We start from the raw sequence: 8395 nt of genomic DNA, 5'->3' as shown, positions 1-8395 counted from the left end.
AAATAAATAAATAAATAAATAAATAAATAAATAAATAAATAAATAAATAAATAAATAAAATTAGGTTTTAGAAATTATGTTTGCTACTACACTTTTAAAAAATTTGGCTATATAATCTTCAAAAATACTGTTTTAGTGCTTACTGAGCAGAGTTTGCTTGAAAGTGGCTATGTACCTATATAAACACTTTCAGCTGAAGCAAAATGGGGACTTTGCAGAAATTAACTAACAATATGTCTCCAAATTTATACAATGGAAGGTTAAAAAAAATAAACCTAAATCTCTTGAGTGTACAAAAATGTAGTCCACAATTTGAAAATTTAGACAGAAATTTAAATGAATAATAAGGTTGATATTTATTAAATATCACAGTACATGCTAGGCTCTTGAATATGATGTGTTGGCTATTTTATATATTTATAACCTATCAGTAATATAGAAATTATTTTTAATTTTTCTCAAAGAAGAAGGTAATATACCTAACAAATGCATGCCTTTATAACTCACCATTTTTATTGCTCTAGCTTTTGAAAAAATACAGTCAAGTAATAAAATTCATATTTTAAACTCTAGATTTAAAGAAAAAACTGTAAAATAAATACATGCATTAAATGAGTCCTTATTTATGAAGCAAAAAGTACAAAGAAACTTTTTTTGCATTTGCTTTGGAAAATGTGTTGAAGTAATTAAAAACAGACAATTAAGTATGTTGAATATCTATGAAGGACCTTTGTGTCTAATGTCACATAACCAAATTTATTTCTACATAACTGGATGTATTTTACATTGCATGATTGCATACTTTCATAGATTAGATCTACCAGAGTCCAGATTATTCATTTGTAGAAGAAATAAAAAGTGCTGAAAAGGGAAAAATTATTGACGCTTATTAAAAGTTGGTCTAATACGTTGAAAAGAGTAAATTAATGTGCAAAAATCGCAAGCATTCTTATACACCAGTAACAGACAAACAGAGAGCCAAATCATGAATGAACTTCCATTCACAATTGCTTCAAAGAGAATAAAATACCTAGGAATCCAACTTACAAGGGATGTAAAGGACCTCTTCAAGGAGAATTACAAACCACTGCTCAGTGAAATGAAAGAGAACACAAACAAATGGAAGAACATACCGTGCTCATGGATAGGAAGAATCAATATCGTGAAAATGGCCATAATGCCCAAGGTTATTTACAGATTCAATGCCATCCCCATCAAGCTACCAATGACTTTCTTCACAGAATTGGAAAAAACTGCTTTAAAGTTCATATGGAACCAAAAAAGAGCCCGCATTGCCAAGACAATCCTAAGTCAAAAGGACAAAGCTGGAGGTGTCACGCTACCTGACTTCAAACTATACTACAAGGCTACTGTAACCAAAACAGCATGGTACTGGTACCAAAACAGAGATATAGACCAACGGAACAGAACAGAGTCCTCAGAAATAATACCACACATCTACAGCCATCTGATCTTTGACAAACCTGAGAAAAACGAGAAATGGGGAAAGGATTCCCTATTTAATAAATGGTGCTGGGAAAATTGGCTAGCCATAAGTAGAAAGCTGAAACTGGATCCTTTCCTTATTCCTTATATGAAGATTAATTTAAGATGGATTAGAGAGTTAAATGTTAGACCTAATACCATAAAAACCCTAGAAGAAAACCTAGGTAGTACCATTCAGGACATAGGCATGGGCAAGGACTTCATGTCTAAAACACCAAAAGCAACGGCATCAAAAGCCAAAATCAACAAATGGGATCTAATTAAACTAAAGAGCTTCTGCACAGCAAAAGAAACTACCATCAGAGTGAACAGGCAACCTACAGAATGGGAGAAAATTTTTGCAATCTACTCATCTGACAAAGGGCTAATATCCAGAATCTACAAAGAACTCAAACAAGTACACAAGAAAAAAACAAACAACCCCATCAAAAAGTGGGCAAAGGATATGAACAGACATTTCTCAAAAGAAGACATTCATACAGCCAACAGACACATGAAAAAATGCTCATCATCACTCGCCATCAGAGAAATGCAAATCAAAACCACAATGAGATACCATCTCACACCAGTTAGAATGGCAATCATTAAAAAGTCAGGAAACAACAGGTGTTGGAGAGGATGTGGAGAAATAGGAACACTTTTACACTGTTGGTGGGATTGTAAACTAGATCAACCATTATGGAAAACAGTATGACAATTCCTCAAGGATCTAGAACTAGATGTACCATATGACCCAGCCATCCCACTACTGGGTATATACCCAAAGGATTATAAATCATGGTGCTATAAAGACACATGCACACGTATGTTTATTGTGGCACTATTCACAATAGCAAAGACTTGGAATCAACCCAAATGTCCATCTGTGACAGACTGGATTAAGAAAATGTGGCACATACACACCATGGAACACTATGCAGCCATAAAAAAGGATGAGTTTGCGTCCTTTGTAGGGACATGGATGCAGCTGGAAACCATCATTCTTAGCAAACTATCACAAGAACAGAAAACCAAACACCGCATGTTCTCACTCATAGGTGGGAACTGAACAATGACATCACTTGGACTCGGGAAGGGGAACATCACACATTGGGGCCTATCATGGGGAGGGGGGAGGGGGGAGGGGGGAGGGATTGCATTGGGAGTTATACCTGATATAAATGATGAATTGATGGGTGCTGACGAGTTGATGGGTGCAGCACACCAACATGGCACAAGTATACATATGTAACAAACCTGCACGTTATGCACCTGTACCCTAGAACTTAAAGTATAATAAAAAAATAAAAAATAAAAAGAGTAGTTCTGTAATATATTTTTAGCTTTTCATTTTCTTTTGCATTTGTCAGAGAGAAAATTCGATGCTTATAGGATTTCCTTTAAGCAAAGAAGAAAAATTACTTTATGTTGATACCCTTTCTGAAACAAATAATTTATATTTTAAGACAGTACTTAAAATAATGTCAAAGTATACTTCAGAAAGAGAAAAAAAATTCAAGCATAAAGAAAGGCATCACATAATGATAAATGAATAATCTAAGAAGATATAACCATCCTGAAGTTATATGCATACGAAAGTATAGAGTCCAAATAGTTGTAGAAAAACTGATAGAACTGAAAAAGAGACAACTGTATTAGTAAAGGACTTTAACAGCTCTTTCATTAATTAATAAACCATTCAGATAGAAAATCGGTAAAGATATGGTTGACCTGAACACACTACGAATCAAGGTGACAGAATTGATACTTACAGAATATTATTTTTGACACCAGCAAATTATGCAATCCACTCATGCTAACATAGATCAGTCGCCAATATAAACGGTATTAGGCTTATTAAGTACACTTTAAGAAATTTAAAGAATAAAATCATTTTATCAGAAAACAATTTAATTAAACTAAAGTTCAATAATATAAATATAGAAGGAAAATTCTTCAAAATATTTAGAAATTAAACAACATATTTTATAATAAGTAAAAGAAACAAATTTCAGTTAATAATAAGTAATATTTTAAATAATAAAAACATAAAACTACAACTTGCCAAAAACTGTGTGATTCAATGAATGCAGTACTTAAAGGACAATTGATTGCATTAAGTAAATATAGTTAAAAGAAAAAGATAAAATAAATAAGCTATGTTTCTTCCGAAGGATCTGGAGACAAAAGTGTAATTTAATCCTAAAATAAGCAAAAGAAATCAAAGCAAAAACAAATAAAACTAAAAATAATAACTTAAAAATCAACAAATGAGAAGGAGAGACACAAATTAACACTATCTGAAAAAAGGCATCATCCCTACACATCCCATGGGCATTAAAAGGATAATAAAGAAGTACTATGAAAAATCTATGCTCTAAAATTTGATAATACAGATGAAATGTTCCAAACTTTTGAAAGACACAAACTATCAAAACCTACACAGAGTATATAGATGACCTGAATATTCCTACATGTATTAAAGTTATTGAAACAAAAATTAAGTACTCTTTATTAAAGAAAGCACCAGGCCAAGATGGTTTTACTTGTGAATTCAACAACGTTTAAGGAAATTCAAACGTTTAAGGAAAAAGTTATATCAATTCTACACAACTATGTTCAGAAAATAGAAGCAAAGCAAAGTCTTCTTAACTCATGTTATAAGCCAGCATTACCCTAATGCCAAAAACAGTTGAGACATTACAAAAAAGGAAAACCATAGACCAATTTTTTCACAAATAGAAGTACAGAAATCCTCAACAAATATGAGTTAACTGAATACAATGTGTAAAAGTGTGCACCATGAACAAGTAAGATGCATTCTACTTGTGCAAAGATGGTTGACAATGAATAACAATATATTTATCTACATCAACAAGATAAAGAAAAAAATCATGTGATTATATCAAATCATTGATAATAGCATCTGCCAAAATCTAACACCAATTAATGACAAAAAATTCTCAGAAATCTAAGAATAGTGAGGAACTTTCTCAACTTGATAAAGAACATTACAAAAACAAAAACATATCTACAATTAACCAAATATTTACTAATGAGAAAAAATATACTTTCCACCTAAAATTGGAAAAATGAAGGAAGTCCTCTCTCACCACACCTTTCCAAACTTGTACTGGGAGAAAACTAGTTGTTTGAAAAGTAGTACAATAAAATAAGAAAATGAATTAAGTAACATAAAGATTGAAAAGGAAGAAGCATACCTGTCTTTATCCACAGATGGCATAATTGACTATGCAAGAAATCCCAAAGATTCAAGTAACAAATACCATAGAAAAATAAGTGAGCATAGCAAGAACATTGGATAAAATATTAATATATAAAAGTTAATTTCATTCACATATACCAGTATGAAAAATTGGAATTTGAAATAAAAAAGATTTTCACAAACCAAATGAAATATTTAAGTGTACATCTAAAACCCCCTACAAAAAGTAATAAAAAATTCCAAGAATATAATAATGAATGGAGATATGTTCCATACTCAGGGACCAGAAGATTCAATATTACTGAGATGTCAATTCTTCCAACATGATTTACAGGTACAATACAATCAGAATACAAATTATACCAGAATAATTTGTAGGTATCAGGAGACTCATTCAAAATTTATATGGAAAGGCAAAACACCTAGCATAGCCAATACATTACTGAAGAGAAGAACATGACTGGAGGACTTACACTACATGATTAAAAGCGATAATAATTAAGACAAAGATAGTGTGGTATAGATGAAAGAATAGTTACATAGATAAATGTTATTGCAAAGAAATCCCAGAAGTAGTCTCACAACTACAGAGACAACAGAATTTTTACAACTGGCAAAGACAATTCAAGGAGAATGGATAGTCAGCAAACAGTGCTGGAATACATGGGCATCCATAAGCATAAAATGAACCTAGACAATCCACATTCATTTCACAAATATTAAGTCACAATTGATCAAACACCTAAAAGTAAAATGCATAATTATAAAACTTCTGGAAAAAAATCACAGGGTGAAATATACATTTACTTGGATTTGGTAGTGAAATTTTACATACAAAGCACAAAACAAAAGTGACCCATGAACAAAAAACATGACAAAACGGATTTTAATACAACTAAAATCTTCTACTGTTTTAGTTGCATTAAAAATGTTGGAAAAAATAATGTACAAGCCATAGACTAGGAGAACATATCTGCAAAATATGTATCTTCTTCAGGGCTTGCTTACAAAATGTACAAATAACTATTAAAACTAACCAATAGGAAGCAGACAACCTAATTTAAAAAATGGGCAAAAGATCTGAACAGACACCTTATCAAAGAAGATATACTCACAATAAATATTCATATAAAAAGATATTAAGCATCATTTGACATTAGGAAATTGCAAATTAAAACAATAATGTGATACTACTACTCATCTATTAGAATGGCTGAAATCCAGAAACAATGAAGACCAATTGTTGACTACATTGTGATGCAAGAAAAACTCCCTTATTTACTAGTGGAAATGCAAAATGATACAATCATGTTGGAAGAGATTTTGACATTTTCTTACAAAGCTAAATGTAATCTTGTCATACAATTACATATATTATATATATAGTGATTATATATAATAGTGATTAGATATATATAATAGTACTCCAATATGTTTACCCAGACAAATTTCAATTTGTGTCCACATAGATTTCTGCATGTGAACTTTAACAGATGGTTCATTCATAATCTCCAAAAACTTAAAGGAACAAAGATGTCCTTCAATAGGGAAATGGATAGACCACAGTACATCATACAATGAGATATTATTCAGTAGTAAAAGAAAATGAGCTATAAAGTTACAATAAAGTCTTGAATGAATCTTGAATATATATTGCTATGTTAAAGAAATCAGTATGAAAAGGCTACATGTCATAAGATTCTACTTAAATGGAATTCTTGAAAAATCAAAACTATAGATACATTACAAAGATCAGTACTTACCAGCAGTACAGTGATGAGGAGAAAGAGTTAAATATGTGACACCCAGGGAACAGTTTAGGACCACGAAACTATCCTAATGATACTGTAGTGGTGGATATATGACACTGTGCATGAGTCAAAACACAAAACTTTACTAAACAAAAAGAGTGACACTCAATGTAGAAAAATTAAATAAGAGTTCAGGTGGTCCCAGGTTGAAAGGCAAAATGTGACAAAAGAACTTGACTATATTAAAAATATAGGAAACAATTTTGTTGAAGGAGATGAAGAAAAAGTTACTGACCTAAGTAAACTTGAAAATGAGTGAAGTAAAGACTAAAAATATTTTTAAATGCACATGAGTATTATATTCTAGTTAATAAAGACATTTCCATGAGGTACATATTAACAATTTGTATACTGCTTTACATGTATACTGAAAATTCACAATTATATAAATAAATGGCAACAAATTGAAACCAGGTTTCTCACTGGTGGAGTAAATGTCTACAGACAAGCAAGGGTAGGTGACTAGAATGACCCATGTGGTAATAAATTAGAATTGGGCACGTAGTAGGAACCCGTTTGCCTTGTCATATACACAGATGCAGTCTATAGAAATATGTAGATATGTGTATACATATCAGTGAGTATACACACACATATTTCTATTTAACTGAGTGGATCTAGAACCAATGACAACCCAGTAGCAATGTTTATACATGGCATTCATTTTTTGGTTTCTAATATTATTTTCCAAAAAAAAAAAGGCCAGGTTCTTTGGATAAATATATGATTCTAGACCTCAGGCAAGAATATTGAAAAATGAGCCTAGAACACCTTGTAGTACCACAAATTTAAAAAGTGCTAATGCACACGCACATAAACAGATAAACACATACAAAGATTTGAATGTGTAAAAAGGACAGAGGGGCCAACTATAAAAGCTCCCAAAGGCCAAAGCTGAAATAATTTGAACAAAATAAAACAGTGTTAATTATAACCCAGAGTATGAAATAAATATATCTGAATCCATGCTGACAGAAATAAATGATTAAATAAACAGACAGGTAGATCTAGATAAGATAGATAAAACAAATTTCTTATGCAGAAAACTTCCAAGCAATTTATGTTGATATTGCTCTCTCAAGGATTAGGAGAACACCTCTCACTCCTTAAGTGCAAATTTCACATAGTGAATTTTTAAAAATAAATTACATAGATAGCAGGGAGAACAGAGTAGTTTTACAGTTAAGAAGCTTTACAAACACCACTTCAGCCAAGTGATCAAGGTTCACTTCAGCAAAAGTAAGTCATGTTGCCATTATGAACTATGAATATGATGTGACACAATGGCACCATGCCTCCAAGGTCTTCCTCCTCAAAATGCATACCCTAATCTAAATAGAAGAAAATATTCGTGTAAATCCAAATTGACTTGATTTATCACACCAATTATCCTAAAATCTCTCATAAAAAGAAAAATCTAATAATCTGTCAGTCAACAGAAGCCAGAGGAGATGTGATTATTAAGTGTAATGTGGTATCCTGAATGGGATTCTATAGTAGAATACATATATTAGTAAGAAATGGAGGAAACTGGCCAGGCATGGCCTGTAATCCCAGCACTTTGGGAGGTCAAGGCAGGTGGATCACCTGAGGTCAGCAGTTCAAGACCAGTCTGGCCAACATGGTGAAACCCCATCTCTACTAAAAAAATCCAAAAATTAGTCAGGCATGGTGGTGCACACCTGTAATTCCAGTTACTTGGAAGGCTGAGGCAGGAGAATCACTTGAACCCTGGAGGCAGAGCTTGCATTAAGCTGAGATCATGCCACTGCACTTCACCCTGGGTGACAGAGAGAAACTCCATCGAAGAAAGAAAGAAAGAAAGAAAGAAAGAAAGAAAGAAAGAAAGAAAGAAAGAAAGAAAGAAAGAAAG

The sequence above is a fragment of the Piliocolobus tephrosceles genome, chromosome 1 (assembly GCF_002776525.5).
Source record: "Piliocolobus tephrosceles isolate RC106 chromosome 1, ASM277652v3, whole genome shotgun sequence".
Classification (NCBI taxonomy): domain Eukaryota; kingdom Metazoa; phylum Chordata; class Mammalia; order Primates; family Cercopithecidae; genus Piliocolobus; species Piliocolobus tephrosceles.
Note: the sequence above shows the minus strand (reverse complement) of the source record.